The sequence below is a fragment of the Anas acuta genome, chromosome 4 (assembly GCF_963932015.1).
Source record: "Anas acuta chromosome 4, bAnaAcu1.1, whole genome shotgun sequence".
NCBI classification, from domain to species: domain Eukaryota; kingdom Metazoa; phylum Chordata; class Aves; order Anseriformes; family Anatidae; genus Anas; species Anas acuta.
In genome coordinates, this window is record NC_088982.1 from 1,441,258 (window position 1) to 1,458,769 (window position 17,512).

Sequence of the window (17,512 nt, forward strand, 5' to 3'; positions counted from 1 at the left end):
CACCGAGCGCTCCCCACGCCGGGGCGACCCGGAGTGCTTTATAGCCTGAAAGCTGGGGTGGTCCCCGCCCACAGGGTGCTGCCTGAAAATCGGTATTCATAAGCATTTAGGAAGGATGACAATGTAAAGCTTCCTCCGTGCAATCCCCCCCCCCCCAAAAAAAAAAAATAAAAGCCCGCCTGGGACCCCTCCGCCCCGCTTTTTCCTCTCGCTTTGCCGCAAAACACTCATTGAAAAAAAAAAAAAATGCTCAAATAGGCTCTCAAATATCGTCTGCCCCTTGCAGGAGCAGCTCGTGGTTTGTTTCTTTTTTTTTTCTCTCTCTTTTTTCTTGTTGTGTTTTTTTTTTCTTCTTTTCCTTTTTTTTTTTTTTTTGAAAAGCCTCCGAAACCAGAATGTTTCTGCAAAGAGTTTATCAAATTACATTTGGTGACAAAGAGCTAAAGTGCATTTTCTTGAAGGCCTGACAATTGGGGAGCCATCAAGGAAATGAAAAGAATGACAGAAAACCAAAGGCTTTTGTCAGATGGAGAAACGCCATCGAGAAAAGCCAGGGTTGGGGGCCTTTCGGCCGCGGCAGCTTTATTTGTGTTTTGGTGGCTAGCGGCTTTGGTTTCCTTTCCACTTTTCTTTTCCCAGGTGTTAAAGTCAGGGCTGCGGGGAAAGGCAAAGCAGCGCCGGTCGGTTTTGGGGGGAACCGGGCAAATCGGTGATTTCTCCTCTCGTTTTTAACAAGATGCCAGTGTTTAAAAGAAAAACGAAGCCCCTTTGGAAATGTGAGGCTGCCGAGATAATGACTGCGATCTCGCTAAGACTGTATGGGAACAGGTGATGCTTTTTTCCTTCCTTTCTTGTTCCCATCCGCCCTTTGTTCCGTACGAGACCGGGGAGAGACAGAAGCGAGATCATTTTGATATTCCCCTTTTTGTGCATACGTGGTCTCCCAAGGAAGAGGCACGCAGCTTGGGCCGGCTCCAGGCTTTATTATAGATGGTGGCTACAGAGATACAAACACACAAGAAAATATACATAATAAAAAATCAAACTCCTCTTTTACATACTATGAAGGGAGAAGCGTGGTGTCCGGCTCCGTTTGTGTCCCATCTGTCCATCCATGCCCGAATTTCTGCTCGCAGGTGCAGCCCTGCATCTCGGCAGCATTTTCCACCCCTCCCTGCCCCTTTCTCCTGGCTGAAGCTGTCCCGTTCCTGCCTCCCCTCTTCTAAACTGATCACCCCTTGACTTGGGAAGCATCCCAAATCCCAAGCCCCCACAGGCATCCCTATGGGAACCCCACTGCCCCTCAGCTCCAGGGCTGTACACAGGCAGGTTTGGGTTTCTATTGCTCTTTTAGGAGCATTTTGCAGGTTTTCTCTGCCTGCTTGCCAAAATAGAAAGATTTGAGCTGGGTCAAATACGCGGGGATGTGACTCTCTTCCCCTGCAAGCTGGCAGCATTATCTGCACGTTGTTAATCATCTCAGGTAGCCAGGGCCTTTCCGCGATGTTTCTCGGTTTGAAATTTTTACTGAGAGATCCTTTCCTGGGTGTCCTCCCCTTTTACTTTTTTTTTCCTCGCTTTCAGGGTTGTTTCCCATTTTATCTTCCTTTCTAGTATCTCTGCCCTAAAAATCTGCTTCAGACGCCTTTCCGAAAAACAACCCCGCCAGTCCTTGATGGTATTTATTCTTTTTTTTTCTTTTTTTTTCCTAAAAACTTCCTCTTCATTCTGCTACCAGCACAACCGTCCTCCTAAATCTCAGCCCTGTTTGAAAACCATCTGGCTTTCCCCCGGCCTCGCTCTATGCGAGCGGCAGATAATTACTAGAAAGGGTGGGCTGCGAAGGATTTTTGCATCATTGCAAGAATACAGCCACTATTATTCTACATGCCATGCAGCCTTTTAGAGAATTAAAAAGGCATAACGAGAAACATCTTACCCTGCTCTGAAGGAAAATAAACTACGTTGAAGTCTCTCCATTCATCTCCAGAGAAAATGCCAGCGTAATCCGAGACAGGGACCGGCCGGGAGGAGGGAGGGGTACATGTGTGCATGTATATATTTTAAAGCGATGAGACTTTGAAGATGCTGCTGAAAAAAAAAAAAACTATTTATATCCCAGACCTTTTAATACAAAACACTGCCGGAGAGGCAACTTCAAGGACGTGCTGCTGCAGCGGAGTGGGAAGAATTTAAAGTTTGCTCAGAAACCTCTTCCCGAGCCCACGTCTTCCTGGATGGAAACGCCGGGCGCACGTGAAGGGCATTTCACAAGCCGCTTGCACGGCTCGCCTGGGCTTTCACCAGATTCCTCTTTCTCCTTCCCTGCTGCTGCTGCTGCTGCTGCCCCCTCTCCCAAACTCATTCAAAGCCCTTTGAAAAAGAGTCAAACAAAATACGGAGGAGGAGAGTGGTGGGAACCTCGCTATCGGGCAGCGCAGGGCTGGAGCCGCGCGGCCACGTCCCCACGGCGCTGTCCTGCTGCCCACTCCGTCCAGCCACACCTGGGCATTTATCGAGCCCTGCCGGGCAAAATGGGGAAGAGGGTGGTGAAAAAGAAGCGAAAGAAAACAAAACAAGGCCAAAATGAAAAATATCAACTCGCAAACAAGAGGAAGTTCGGCGTGGGACTCGTCGTCTCCCCGAGTGCCAAAGCGCAGGGCTTGGTGCCCTCCAGAGCTCCATGTTGGAGCTGCTGGCGAGGTGATCCTAAGGGCCCCCAGAAAAAAATAAAATAAAATAAAGTAAAAATAATGAAAAATACCCCTCTGTGCCTTTTATTTTCTTTATTTTATTCCCTTTTGCTCAAAAAGCCAGCGACAGCAGCCAGCTCCAATCGCAGAACTCACCCACAGCCAGGTGGCCAGGCTGTTTGGGGCACAAGTGCTGGTGGTTGGGGCACCCAAAATTTTGGGCACCCACCTGGGGTGAGGGACATCCTTTCCCTGACCCCACATGCTCCCTGCCTGACACACTTGCATCTCTCCAGGCCAAGGAGCCTGAAATGAAGGGAAGTGCCCCTGGATGGGGCCGCCCCTTCGCTGCAGGGTCACTGTCACTGATGGTGCTACCAAGGGGAGTGCCTTGGGAGAAAACCCTGCGTGCCCATGTGAAAACCCTCACAAGGCACGTGCAGGGGTGCAGGATGGTGCTGCAGCCCAAAGGTTGGAGCTCCCCCAGCCCCGGGGACAAGAGGTGGCACCAAAAAGCAGGATGGGGAGCTCCAGGCATCTGGTGTAGCCAAATAACACCAGACCTGCATCCCCGTCAGGCACAAGAGACGATCGACAATTTTTTTCAAAAGGAAAAAATTAATCATAAACCAGATTTTTTCCCCCATCAGAATTAATTAATTTTCGTCCCACTGCTTTTCAGCAAAGGAGGAAGGGGCAACTTTGTCCTCTGATCCTCTAGGACCAGAAAGGGAGAGGGAGCAGTGAGAGGATTGATGCCAGGGGAAGAGGAAGCGAGCAGCTTTCCAAAACTCCTATTTCTGGTCTGGGGAAGTTTCCCACTTCCCTCAGGGACACACTGGGTGAAGTTGAGAGCAGCTCTGCTCATTTTCTTGCAAAAATCCATCACCTTTTAGGCAGCACCAACCTGAATCTTTCAATCTGCTGCTATGGATCTGGATAGAAGGGGACTGCGATGACCCCACTTCCACCCACAGCACGCATCGGGCATCACTCATGGACCAGGTGGGGCATTGCTGGCTCTGAGGGTATCGCCACCTCCCTCAAGGGTTTCCCACGTCTGGATTTAGGATTGCTGAGTTGCGGGGAGATGTTCCTATTAGCCGTGCAGAATTTAAATGTGCCTGAAATCCAAATTCCACCCACGCTCTGAGTTAAAAAATCAGGGAAAGCGATTCGTAACCACTTTGAGCCACATGCAGCTTTTTGGAGAAGGCAAAGCTGATTTTCCTGCATAAAATACTGAGGACTTACCCATGGAACAGAGAGCAGCAGCTTCAGCAGTGCCCAGGAGCTGCGGGGGGTGCCCCGACGGGTGGCTCTGGGGTTCAGGAGCAGGGGGGGGGGCATTGCTTCCTTTTTTCTCCCCTCCTCCTGCTCGCATGCCAGCGAGCGAAGCTGTGAGCAGGTACGAAGCATCCAGGGTGACGAGGCCCTGGAAAAAAAACCTTTGCACAGGGCTTTTGGAGGGTGAAACCGTATCGGGTCTCAGGAGCTGGCAGGCAGCACAGGGAGGAAGCTGTTAGCATTTCGGTGCGAGTGGGCACCTGCGCAGCCCTCCCGCCCCCGCCGTGCCCCTCTCCATTCATGCTGGGCACGTGAACAGTCACGGTTAGGAGCACAAAACCTTTGCACAAAACCCCGCCGAGTGACCCAGCAGCTAAAAGCTCATTTGCATTCATTAGAGGTCCCCAGCCGAGGAGCTCAGCGCTGTTCCCGCAGCCCTGCTCCGCGCCTCGCCGTCCTCACCTGCCCCGAAAGCTCCCTCTCTGCTGCTGAAGCTCCAGGGATGCTGCTGGGCCTGACACTGATCGAGTGACAGGGACAATGATTTGCCCTGAAAGAGGATGCATCCCCTGGGATGCCTCTGCATGGCCGTGTCCCCGCTCCCAGCTCCCGTGGAGCTGGGTGGCCATTCCTGGGGGAAAATGATCAGGGATTTAATTCCCCCCTTGCACCGTTCCAATGGGTGATGGGGTTTAAAACCTAGGGGAAACGGGGCTTTTTGGCATGAGATTATCATGCAAAGGGCAGTTGGTTGCACGTGCACCCTGCGGGCATCCCCCATCTCCATCGTAGGGCTCCAGGAGACGCTTTTTGGGATGGCCTCCCCAGGAGGAGCATCCCATGGGGACGTCCTGGTAGCATCCCCGTGACTCCTCCTTAGCTCCTGGGCATGGGGATAACCCGGTGCAGCATCACAGCAACTAAAACGTGGGGATGCCCAGAAGGAGGACAGATGGTGGGCAGTGATGCTGCAGGCAGCTCAACGGGGCTGTCACCACCACGGCAGCCCCGATGGACCCCAATTCTCCAAGCACCTTGTGTCTGTACCCCTGGCTCCCAAATCGTGTGTGCAGAGGAAACCCATGGACACGGTGACCCCTAGGACGAGGTACCAGGAGAGCCACTGGCAGCCCCCAGCACCATGAGATGCTCACGCTGCTCAAATCCACGGCCCCGAGGTGGGCTAGGAGGGACGGGGATGGAGGGATGGATCCGATGCTCGCAGCTGTGGCAAAAAATCCAGGGCTCCGGGACGTCCTCCGCTTCGCATTGTCCACCTCTCGCGCTAGACGGTTCTCATTAAGGCCCGCAATTGATCTCCTGTCTTTAAAGGAAATAAGAAAGAAGGAACAAACCAAAAGGGATCCTCCTTCCTCCAGCCCAGGGGAACAAATCTGGCTTTAATTTCTTTTCCTTTTGTCATTCCAGTCGGGGATTTCGCTTTAACGACGCTGCCTTCCCCATCCCTCTTCTGCTCCTCGAGAAACTGGAAAGCATCCCCTCTGCTTTCTATGTTTCCTCCCTTTGTTGTGTGATTTATGAAAGGAGTTTCCCCTCCCTCTATCTTTCTTGCTGTGAGTCGAGGACCCCCAAAAAGTGGCTCTCCCCACCCCGGAGTTCAGAAGAGCCGCTCTGCGGTGCGCTCGGGGCTGAGACCGGCGCGCGGTATTTCGTCTCCTCTGGGAAGGTGCTGGAGGAGCACATCTTGGAGCTGTCCTTTGGGAAAGGCCTTCAAATCCACACTGTGGATGATCTCTGATTTCCAGTAAGGGGAGAAAATCCAGCACCCAGCCATCCACACGGAGCAGGTAGGAGGAGGCAGAGGACCTGATCCCAAGAGCCAAACCTCAACGGGGTTTTCCTACCCTGCTGGCAGCTCTGTGGATGTCCCAGGGTGATGGCAAAAGCCAGCTCCCTTCCCTGCCCTGCGGTCAGCCCCTGGCACAAGCCATGGTGGTGAATGTGGAGGGTGTGAGAAGGACCCTACACCACTGCAAGGGGGGGGAAAAACCAACATTTAGGAGCATAAGGAGAAAATGCACCCGAAATAATGGCCTTTAAAGCAGAAAATGACTCCCAAGTATGTTTGTTGTGTGCTGTTGTTTTGTTGTGTTTTTTTCTTTTCTTTTTTCTTTTCTTTTTTTTTTTTTCTTTCATTTGGCATATGCACCAAGAAGTTATTAAAAGGAACTGGTTAAATATCTCATTAATGAAGATGAATGAAGACTCAGATTTGTTTTTAAACAGTTCAAAGCAGTTTTGTTCTGACCTCCCAAAGTGTGTGTGCGCGTGGAGGGGGATCTCAATGCTTTAAAAACGTTCTTTTATTTTATTTTTTTATTATTTTTTTTTTTAAGCAGCTTAAACTGATTTCAGTGCTGGAGCTGCTGCTCCACATCCTGGGAGGGAGAGATCAGCCTGGGACGTGAGAAAATCAGTTTGCGGAGCACAGAAACGCATCGGGGTGGCAGGGGCTGCTCTGCAAATCACCCAAATCATCCTCATCCCACCACGAGTGCTGGGGATAAGGCAGCTCTGGGGGATGAGACGGATCCTACCCCTAAAATTTGAGCTGGTTCTCCCCATCCCACACGGGGTGCGGGATGCAGGTTGTCCCATCGCCACCATCCCTGCCACTAGCTTGGGGTCCCGGTGTCCCAGCCGTGTCCTGGGGCTGGGCTGTCCACCCAAGCTCTCATCCACATGGCAAAACGCCCCGGCTGCCCCACGAATCCCCAGCCCCAAATGAAAAGTCTCCCAGCGCCTGCAAAGGGCAGAGCCGGGAGGGAGCAGGGGAGGAGCGGGTTTTCAGATTGGTTTTTGATACACAGCCTAAAATAAGGCACAGAGGAGCTTCCCCGAAGAATGATTGCATTAAAATAGCCCTCTCCATTACACAGACACTAATAGAGGCTCAGTGCATTATTTCTATCAAAGTGCAATTTGCATTTACAAAGGGCTCCCGGGAAGTGATGGATGGGGAAGGAATGGAGAAAGGCTTGTAAAGCCGAGCGTGCTCATCTTGGAGTAACTTTCAAGCACAAGGCGGTTTTTCTTACACCTTCCCCTCCAAAGAAACTCGTGACGTCTGCTTAAATGAACATTCAGGCTCTCGCCTTTCACCCCGCAGCCCATCAATAAAAGCCGGAGGAGCGGAGGAGAGGGGATATTCATTTATCTTCATTAGGACTCTGGCCAGCTCCTCTGATCACCACGTCGGCGTCGCCGGGAAGAGAAAAAGCTACTGTTCCTCTCCCCGGCTTCCCCGTGTGCTCGCCCAGCCGCGGGCGGGCTGGAGAGCCCCTCGGGGCCGTGGGGGAGGTTTTCACACCATGGTCTGTGCCCTGAAAAAACCGAGGGGACTTTGGCCACGGGGGGACTTTCCCCACCTCTGCCCCCTCGCAGAGGTTGAGCTCCCGGGGAGCAGCGGGCAGGGAGGGGAGGGTGAAGGAAACACCGTCGGGGCCAGGTGAAAAAGGAGGTGAACCCCATGAGACAGGCAGAAGGTGATGTGCTCGTGGACTTCTGGTTTGAGAGCTCAGCCCCATCGCCAGCCTCCAGGTAACCACCCACGGGCAGCCTTTCAGAGGCCCTCTTTGGAAGAGGGGCATCGTTTCGGGAGAGGCACTTCACACGCACCCTGCTCTGCCCAAATTTTCTCCCATGGACACACTGACACACTCAGGTCCTTCAGGATCCTCTGAAAACCTTGCTGGGGTGCCGAGGAGAGAAGCTAACTGCTGCCGGGCTCGGGGATGTCACCCGACTGTCACCAGACAGCCTGCTGCCATCTCCCATGAAGGATGCTCCTGGGAGCCAAGTCCCGACGGTCACCTACAGAGCGAACATGGACCTCAGGTTTGGGCTTTGTGCTCTTTCTGAAACCCACCAGCAGCTCTCCAAAACCCTTCTGAAAGCCACCAGCAGCTCCACCAGCTCTGTCCCTGCTCCCAACAAGAGACACCCAGTTCTTCTCTGAGCCCTGAGACAATTGTGAGCCGTGGTGGCTTCCAGCAGCACCACTCCCCACTTACACTTTGAACATTAACCAGGGGTTTCTTTGTCAGCCTGGAAATTTCTTCACCTCTTCCTTTCTTGGAGCCTCCTTCCATTCTTACAAGTCCCAAATACCCCTTCACTAAACCCTTTATCCTTTGCGCATTTTTTTTTTCATGCCGCACTCCTGTTCGTCTCTTCTCAACCTTGATTTCTCCCCCAAAGGAGACCACACAGCCCTTTTATCTCCCTTTTCTGATTCCCGTAGCTTATTTCTAAGAGAAAGATGACTGACGGTGCTCACAGCTTCCCAAGCAAACACATCATTGACTTGCTGAGGCAACATCACCATTTCTTACGTCTCACCCACCATTTACCACCTCATCCATCTCTGGATGGATGCTGGCTTGATGCTTTTAGGCAAGGGCATGGGATAACGTGGACGTTAATCCAAACTCCTGCCTGGAGAGTCAGCAGGCACAAGCCAGTGTCACTGCATTGACTTCTGTAAAGTTTGTGATACCTTGCATGCCTTTAAGAGTCATCAGACACCAAACTTATCCTACCTTTTTGCACTACCTTTTGTTCAAAAGGTTGAACTTTAAGACATTTTCCATGGCTTGATGCTTCCTGATCTTCAATGTCTCTGGGTTTAAGGTCTCAAGACATCCTTGGGGATGGAGGTCCAGAGCCAGACTGCGGTGCCTACAAAGATGTCGCCTCTTCCATCAGGTATCTCCCACCTCTATAATTTTTGCCCGGTGTCTATCTGTTCACTGGAAATCCATTTCAGCACTGCAACCTGGTGAAGAGCCTGATGATCAAGGGATTGGCCTGAGAAAGCAGACATCGGGACACAGCTCCCTTCTCTCTGTCTCTGTGATGTCTGTCCTCAATCCCCTCGTGTTTTTTATTTGCAGAGCCAGGTGGCTTCTTAAAGAAGAAGGCAAGGGGTGAAGGGGTGAGAGGGGACTGCAGTACCCGTGCCCCAGCACGGTCACCAGGAGGAGATCCAGTCTGCTCATGTCCTTCAGCTCTAGAAAGACACCAGGGATCTACAGATGGGTGAAAAGAACCCCACATTTAGATGAGAAAGCAGGATTCAGGGTCCTCATAGCACAGGCATCAACTTCCCAAGAGCAGTGAGAGAATTGTTTGTTTTTTATCAGTCTGGGGAGTGCTCATCTCAATATTTTTTGTCCCTTGTCACTCAGGGTGGTCCAAAGCCCTGAACGAGGCACAAGCCTAGGAAGGGTGACCCCTTCCCTTCTGCCTGGGTACAGCTGGGTGCCCCCAGGACCAGTCCTGCTCCAGGGGAACCTTATCACCTCTGTCCTTCCTGGATCACCATTCTGCCTTTTCTGCCTAATTATCTGGCTGACATCGTTAAGCCTTGCTCAGCCATCCTCAGCCAGGGCTTTGCTCAAAGCTCGCTGTATCCCAGACCCACAAAAAGGCTCACGTGGCTGAAGAAGTGCCCAGTTCTGCTCACAGCCCCACCAGGGCTTCAGAAATGGGTTTTTGCCACCACCCTCCCCTCTCTCAGCTCATCCACGGGGCAATCGGAGCTGGCTCCAGCGCGTCCCTGCTTCACAGAGTCCTGCGGAGAGGACGCTCCTCAGGCTCTTGGTGTAGAAACAAGGGGTTTTTCAGCTGCACGAGGAAGGAGGGATGGCACACGGAGATAAAAGATCACGTAGCTATTGCCACCACTGCAGGTCTGCCCTTGTTTTCCGCCTGCCCTCCCAGCCCAGCTCTGCGCAGCCGTCGCAGCTCTCTGCTCCCAGACCCACGCAGCATGATGTTGTTGCCTTTCTTTTCCTGTTTGCCGATGGAGGAGCGTGTTTGAACAAGGCATTTGCTTTGTAGACAATGCATAAGGAGCTGGGAGCAGCTCTCTGACCAAGGCTGACCTTCAGCCCCGTGTTCACGAGCACGCTGGTAACCCCAGCAGCCTCCCCGAGCCCGGTGCACCTCTCCATGCCAGCGTTGCTCCACCTTTCTCAGGAAGCCTACGAGCCTCGTGGTGGCTCTCCATGTGCCACATAACACCCAGGAGGGATCTCCAGGTCCCGTGCTCAATTTCTGCTGCCTTAGGAGCAAGCACATCCCTAGGCAGTGCAGCAGAGAAGAGCAAATTCCTCCTCGTTGTACCTCCGGGGATACTTCAGTCTATGAAGATCTTCAGCCCGTGCCAACGAGGACACCTACAAGTTCAGCTGGAAGCTCTCCATTGCTTTGAGGGCGCAGATGAGATCTTTAAGGCAAGTCTCAGTGACCCAGACCCAACTTCCAAGTGTCCGAGATGTCCACACAGAGCCAGTGGAAGGAGCTCAGCACCCCCCTGAGGATCACATCCTCCTGGAACAGCAGCCAAAGATCAAGGACTCCCTAGGTTTTTAAAGCTGACATTGGCCTCTGAGATGTCTGCAGCTGAATTTCACCTCTAAATTAAGGTGTAGGGAGATGAATCTCACCTGGTGTCCAGCTGCATCCTATTTGCCAGGGACAGGAGAAACCCTCATTTATATCACGGGGATAAGGCTGGAAGGCTCTCGGAGGTGATCTCACCCAAGCTGCTGCAGATTTCACGAGGGTTGCAGTAAAATGCTTGGTTCCCAGCACTGGGAAAGAAAAATGTGTGACGGGGGAGACCCGAGGGAAGAGGGGGTGATGACACTACTTTGCCTGCAGCAGCAAAACTGCTTTAGGAAGCCCTGTTCCCAGCTGGATCATTGCAAAGCTCTGGGGTTAAGCAAGAAATAAACCCCTGGAAGCCGTGTTCACAAGCGTGGCTCCCAGCCCTTGCTGACCCTGGATCTACGCAGGGGTCCCCATGCAGCCCCAACACTGACGACAAACCCTGGTCCTCCCTCATCCCAAACCTCCAGGGATGGAGACATGGCCTCGCCGCAGCCCCCCGCACAAAAGCCTGTCCTCACCGTAGAAAAATGTTCCTTCAACCTCTCTGGATGTAATTTAAGCCAATTACCTCCTGTCCTGTTCCTGGTGAGCACGGAGAACAGCTCATTCCCTTCCCCTCCGCAGAAGCCTGTTACATATTTGTCGGCTCTTACAAAGTTTTCCTAAACTAAACAACTGCGAGCCTTTTGATCTGCCTCCCTTGGCTGTGGCTCCCAGCCCTCTGGTCTCTCTCGCAGCCCAGCTCCGGGTTGTCTCCAACCACCCTGCGTCCTTCCAGCAGATTTGGGGCCGGAGATCTCAATGGTACGGAGCTGGAGAGGGGGACCGGGTACCAGCATCGAGCTCACACCTTCCTTTGCAACTTCTTTTTACAAAGGAAAAGTTTTTGGGCAAGGAAAAACGGTTTCCTTCAGCACCAGGTCCCCTCGGTCCTGCTGGGGCATGGCAGATGGGGCTCAGCTTTCCGTGGGTGCACCCAGCAGGGTGGGGAGAGAGGCGGTGAAGAAATATTTAGAAGGGAGCCAAGCAACTGAGGTGTGTCCGAGAAGGTGCGAGATGGGCTTCAGGCGCCGCCGTGTCGACACGGCGTCGGGGTGACTCCAGGGTGAAGGACCGACTGCTTTCTAGTAGTTCTTGGGGAAAAAAATATATTAAAAAAGAAAAATCGTTCGCTAGATTGAGTGAAAGAAGAGCAGACAATCAGAGTAAGCCAAAAAGCAGAGCAGGAGGCAGTCCCCCGAATGCCAGGACAGTTCCTCGTGGAAATCTCATGGGCACATCTCGCCCACCTCCCCGGCAGCCAGGAGAGCAGAGGGGCCAGGGAAGCACCAGGTCTAGGAGAGGAGGAATGGGCATTTTGGGTGGCTTTTGGTGGCCACGGAGACTCCCCTGGTGCCAGTTCATAGATGCAGAAGATGCATTTTCAGAGGGGAAGCAGCTTCCCAGGGGGTCAAGAGGATCCGGCTGCATCTCGGCAGCAGGTAGAAGGGGAAGGGCTCCTTGTGTCCTGGCTGCCAGGAGCTGGTCCGTTCCCTGCGACAACACCAAAAATCAGCATCTTGGTTAACAAACAACAACAAAAAAAAGTGCTGCTGTTAATTCATACGAATGCTTGCCATTATAATTAAGTACCATCACTCAGGTATTCACGGCGGCATGCTTGGTGAGCAGCCAGACTCGAGATGGGAGCCGTGAAGGAGAGCCTGGCTGACCACGCACGGAGGCTCCAGCTGCAGCGGCGTGCCCGACGTGCCCGGCTCTGTCCTCCAGCCCCGAGGCCATGGGGCAGGGACAAGCCTTTGCCCACTGAATTACCCTCCCCTCCTTGCCAGAGCAGGGCAGCCGCATCCAACCCGCCTGGTGGGAAGGGTTCGGGGCCACGCAAACTCCCGAGCCGTGCCTGAGAATTACCTGGGCGAGCGCTAATAATTTAACAGAGAGGATAATTGGTGTCTGAAGCCTGGAACTGTTTAATTTGCTGGGATAGACGTAGCCCCGGGGGCCCTCGCTGCAGCCCTAGCTGGGAAAGCATCCCAGAGGCTTGAAAGCGCTCGAGCAGGTGTGAGATGTTTTCCTGGGTTAGGACGAAGGGTTTGGTCTGGAGTCAAAGCCGGTGGTGGGGAGATCTTGCACCAGTAACCCCAAAAGGCCAGCCCCGACATATTCTGTGCTTGGTGTCCAAAGCCAGGCTGGCTTTTCGGTGAAGCCCGCGCTCCTTGTGCGCTCCTTCCAATGCCCCGGGGCCAAACCCCGGCGAGATACACATCAACCCCTGCGTGCCACCACACGTGCACACGAGTCCTGGGCTGCAGAAAAAGCTCACAAACATCTCCTGATGTCAGGGAACACCGGAGCTGGGCAGGAAGGCTACAACTTCACCTCTCCTGGGGTCTGGGCATGCAGAACCGTCCTCACGACCGCTTCTTGGAGTGGATTTTCTCCCTGCGCAGGGCACCACGGAGCTCTCGATGCTGGGATGTGCAAAGAAGGATGCCAGGAGCTAGGTGTGGACCAGCCTGCACTGGGGAATGAGCTGGCTTTGCAACCCCATCCACTGAGCTGAGAGCAGAGTTGTCTTCTCCTGGGTGGTGCCAAAGAAGCTGCTGGTTCCCAGGGGCATCGAAGGGCACTGGGACGTGATGCTGCTGGCACCACTTCTGGGTGCCGCGGGCTGCTGACAGCACGAGTACCCCAAAACCCCGCTGTGCTGCTGCAATCTCCTGCCTGTAAATGCTGTTGACATCCCTCCCTCCGCCACTTGCTCTGAGATGAACAAAATATTCTCCCCATGAAATATCCAAAGGGTTCCCAGAAGCCAGGTAAGGACACAGAAGAAGAAAGTTATGCTCAGCTCTCAACCCCTGGGGAATGCCAGGACAGCCCATTGTACAGCAGAGTTTTATTACAAAAAGCGCATTTGGGGAATAAATATTAGGTTCCCAGTGATCTTCCCCCTTACAAAGCAAACTTCATGGCCTCAAAAAGCCCCAAAGGTTTTGCTGCAGTGAGCAGGAGAAGCTGCAGCTTCGGGTGGGGGAGCTGCAGGAGCCACAGCCAGCACACGTGGGGGGCTCCATCCCTGGGCAAGGTTAAGGACATGAAGGATTTCTTGGTCTCCTCCTCTGTGGGTTTCTTCTAATTTGAATCCTGATGTTGTGGGGAAGTGGAAGAGCCTAAGACAGGGAGGTAGGGGTGATACACCCAAATATGACAGCCTGGGGGCTGTTTCCTTTCCTTTCTTGGACAGATGGGCACAGAAACATACCCAGAAAATAGCCTGCCACCAGGCTCTGCCCTGGAAAAAAAAAAAAAAAAAAAAAAAAACATGGCTTTGGCTTGTTAAGAGGCTGATAGGACTGGGTGAAAGCTTGGAGATAAAGATTTTCAGGGGAAAGAGTCAAGTGCCACATTTATCCAGGGCTTTTGCACCTCGTGATGGAGAAACATCAGCAGAGCTTCAAACGGTTGGAGGGGGGCGCAGAGCATCCCCTACAGTCTGCGTGGTCCCAAAGGCGTGGGTTTCTTGCAGGAGGGGGACTGGAGAGGGACCAGGATCACCTTCAGCAGACGAAAACCCCATGCAACAAATACCCAGGCCACCAAAGGAGAAGCAGCCGGGTCCCACCACGCCACCCAGGGCTGCAGGCGAGGACGCGGACGGCGAGCGCACGTCCCCGCGCCCCCTCCAAGAGCAAACCCACATCTGCAGCGGGGGCGGCTAATGAATACAAACGACCGCCCCGTGCCCCGCCGGGGGGTCTTTAACACTTCACACGTCTCGGTGACGTTGAGCGATCATCTCCCAAAACCCGGCTCGGGCAGCCCCTCCGTCGTCCCACGGCGCGCGGCGCGGAGATGAATGACCGCCGAGGAGCCTCGGCCTCGCACTAATTTTTCATCCACGGCGTTGCTCAACCTTTCGTGAGCAAATCCGATTTCCCCGACGCTGGCCCGGGTGCCGTACCTGCATTAAGTATTGCTGGGTCAGGGAGGGGCAGCTGTGATTGATGCCTTCTCCCCGCTAATCGGATTGTGGGGCAGGCAGATATTGATGGGTGCTTGCCTTTGATCCATGGCTCTCGTGAGCCCTCATTCAATTACTGCCCCGCAGAATGCAATTAGCAGGGCCGCCAAGCCACGTGGGCCTCATAATCCCGGCTCGCGGCGAAGATGAAGAGGCTGTCACCGGGAGGAAGGCTGCCTGGGCCCTCCTGGGGAGCGGATGCGCCACCAGGCACTCGGACAAAACCCTGGGGTGCACCGGGGAGGAAAGCAGAAAAAGTCCCGCTTCCATTCAGCGGTCCCACGCGGTGCTCCCACACCCTCGCCCTCTTTGCCAGCTGCCCTCAGCATCCTTCCCCTCTCTCAGCTTTGTCTCCTGAGCCGTGTTACTCACCCCATGCCCCAGTTTCACACCCCAAATCCGGTTGGTCCACCTCCCACCTCTCCCTGCCCACGTTTCTTGCCCTGCCCGTAACGCTCGGTGCTCGTGCTCCTGGCCCTCGCCCATTCCCCTGCCAGGAGAGGCTCAGCCCCTCCCCAGGCTGCTCCCCCACTACCACCCGGGCTGTCTGCTCCTCTCCCTCCTCAGACCATTTCTCTACTCCGCATCCTCTTGCACTCTCCAGGCACGGGATGCCAGCAGCTCCTACCAAATTTCCTCCTCCTCTTTGCCTTTTAAGCTCTCCACCCTGCAAGCTCCGAGTCCTGGGGGTCCCCCTGCCCACCCCCTGCCCTCTCTCGGAGGTTGGAGGAAGGCTCCCAAAGCTGGACACTTTCTCTCATCAACCTCAGGAGATCTCCATCCTGCCAGAGCTGCCTTTGACCCACGCCAGGAGAAATCTGGCAAGCCCTCAGCACCGCAGCACCAGCAGGGACGGTGGCGATGCCACCTGGGGAGAGCTGCACAGGCACAGGGAGCAGCACAAAGGCAGAAGGGTGGCATCTGCTGGGGCAAAGCCCTTCAGATCTGAGGGACCAGCCAGGGGAAGGAGCTGGATGTGCTGCTCACTGCTTGCAACAAAGCAATTTTGGGGACCAGGGTGTCTGGGGATACTTTTTGATGCCCCTGCGCCTTCCCGTCCTGGGCACCCCTTTGGTGCGCACACATTTTTGGTTCACCCTGTAGAAGGAGGAGAGGGTTGGGTTGGAACAGGGATGGGAAATGCAGCCAGAAAGTGGAGAGGAACAAATATGGGGAGCTGCTGGGCTGTGCTAGGCAGGGAAAAGCCCAGGTGGGAAGGGAGCGAGATTTCTCTGGTGAAGAACAGGAGCTGGTAGAGAAGCGAGGGCAAATTGGCCACACGTAAACACCAGCGGGGCACAGCTTGGAGGATCCCAAGCACCCGAGAGGTGAGATGCTGGGTGGCCTTTGTGGGTGTCCCCAGCCAAAAATGCTTCGCTCATTCCAGTTTGGAGCAGCTCAAGGGTGGACACCTACCTCCAACCTGGGTCAGGAGCCAGTGAAGATGAAGGGACGTCAGGGCCACCTTTATCTGGCCCTCCACTGCTCTTGGGAAGGTTGCTTGGGAAGGTTTTGCCTCCCCCAGCAGCCTCCAGCCTCCACCCAGACGCAGAATTCAGTTATCACCAAGGTTTTCTTCCTTGTTGCCCTTTGCTGCAGTTCTCCAAGGAGCTGGATCCCAAACCCACAAGCAACCACAAGCAGGGAATTTTTTTTTCCTCCCCGTTTTCATCAAGGCAGGGAAGACAGATACTTCTCAGCAGCTACGTCTGAGCATTTATTTCCTTCTGTCTCTGTCCCTTCTTGCCTTCACCTTGGTTTACCTCTTCACCTCCTTCCTTGATGAGGTTGGCTGAGGTTGCAGGAAAGCGGAGCTGTCAGATCAGCCTGTCTGGAGCCCGTGGGATTTTCCTCCTTTAGCTGCAGCACCCAGCAGTGGAGCTGCCACGGGGCAGGGAAAGGACAGAAATGAGACCCCACCAAGCTGGGGGGCTGCTATCTGCTCACGTCCCACGTGCAGGACACTCACCAGGCTGAATCTTCATCCTCCCTGGCATGGTTTTGCGTTTTTTTTTTCTGGTGTTCCCCAAGGAATCCGGCACAGGCTGAGCATCCATGGGTTTTGAGCAGGGGACCCACTCCCCCAGAGCAGGCTGGGGCTGTTTTGGGGTGCTTTTTATCCCTGTGTGCACGTGGAAATGCTCTCGGCAGAGATTTAGGTAAAAAGGAGCACTGGGGAGCGCTTCCCCTCCATGCTGCACCGAATTCACACGCAGGACTCCCGGCCACAGGACACGACGGAGGCCAGATGGGATAAACGGATTAAAAAAGGGTTTTCGAGGAATTTGTGGAACACAATCGCAGCAGCCCCCAGGCAGCCCCGGCTCCTTTTACACAGCTGCTGCTTTCCAGGAGGGAGTCCCCCAAATCTTCTCCTCCTCCACCGTCCTCCCGAGCCTTTCCATCACCCTCCCCATCGCCCCTATGGGGGCAGCACCCCCGGATAGCCCCGGCTCGGGGTGCTCGGGGTGCTCGGGGTGCCCCAGCTGAGGCTGCTCCTCTGGGTAGCTCCCCGCTGAGATTTCCCAGTCGGGCAGTTTTTAATTAGTGCGCGTCACGTTGATTTTGTATCACTTTAATTTCCTCATCAGCGTGCCGCGCGGCACCAAGGCAAACGGCTCGCGGAAACCCAAGCCCCCCCCCGCACGTTTGGTGCCAGGGCCGGGAGGCGTTTGGGGAATCCAATACCCCAACGCGGTTAGGGCCAGAAAAAAAAAAAAAAAAAAGAAAAAAAAAGAAAAAAAAAGCTAATATAATCACGGAATTGCAAAGGATGATAAATACCATGAAAGAAAATATGCAACGGGAGCGGGAAGAAAAGATTTCCCATAGAAGCCTAATGCAATCCCCCCTCCGCCTTGATGAAGTGCCTATTATCTCTGCTCTGCCCTCCAAATCTTCATTCCTGCTCAGGATTACTTTCCCCATCTGCAGACGTAGATGCAATCAATGAGAGCAGAACACGCATTCCTGGAAGGCGGCTACTTATTCAGCGCGAGGCTTGGGTTTAATCATGCTTGTTTATGGTAGAGGCCAATTAAAACAGCCACTGAATTAGGCAAAAATTGGCCTGAGCCCCCGGCATGCC

The 17,512-nt window shown here is 53.9% G+C and overlaps 1 long non-coding RNA gene across 1 annotated transcript; it reads right to left on the reverse strand.

Moving 5' to 3' along the window:
- Positions 1 to 299: 299 nt before the first annotated feature.
- LOC137855394 (uncharacterized) lies at positions 300 to 10,560 on the reverse strand. The gene is made up of 2 exons (XR_011095708.1): positions 8,543 to 10,560; positions 300 to 7,814 (listed from the first exon to the last, which is right to left on the reverse strand). It is a non-coding gene; the product is annotated as an uncharacterized lncRNA (long non-coding RNA).
- Positions 10,561 to 17,512: the final 6,952 nt, after the last annotated feature.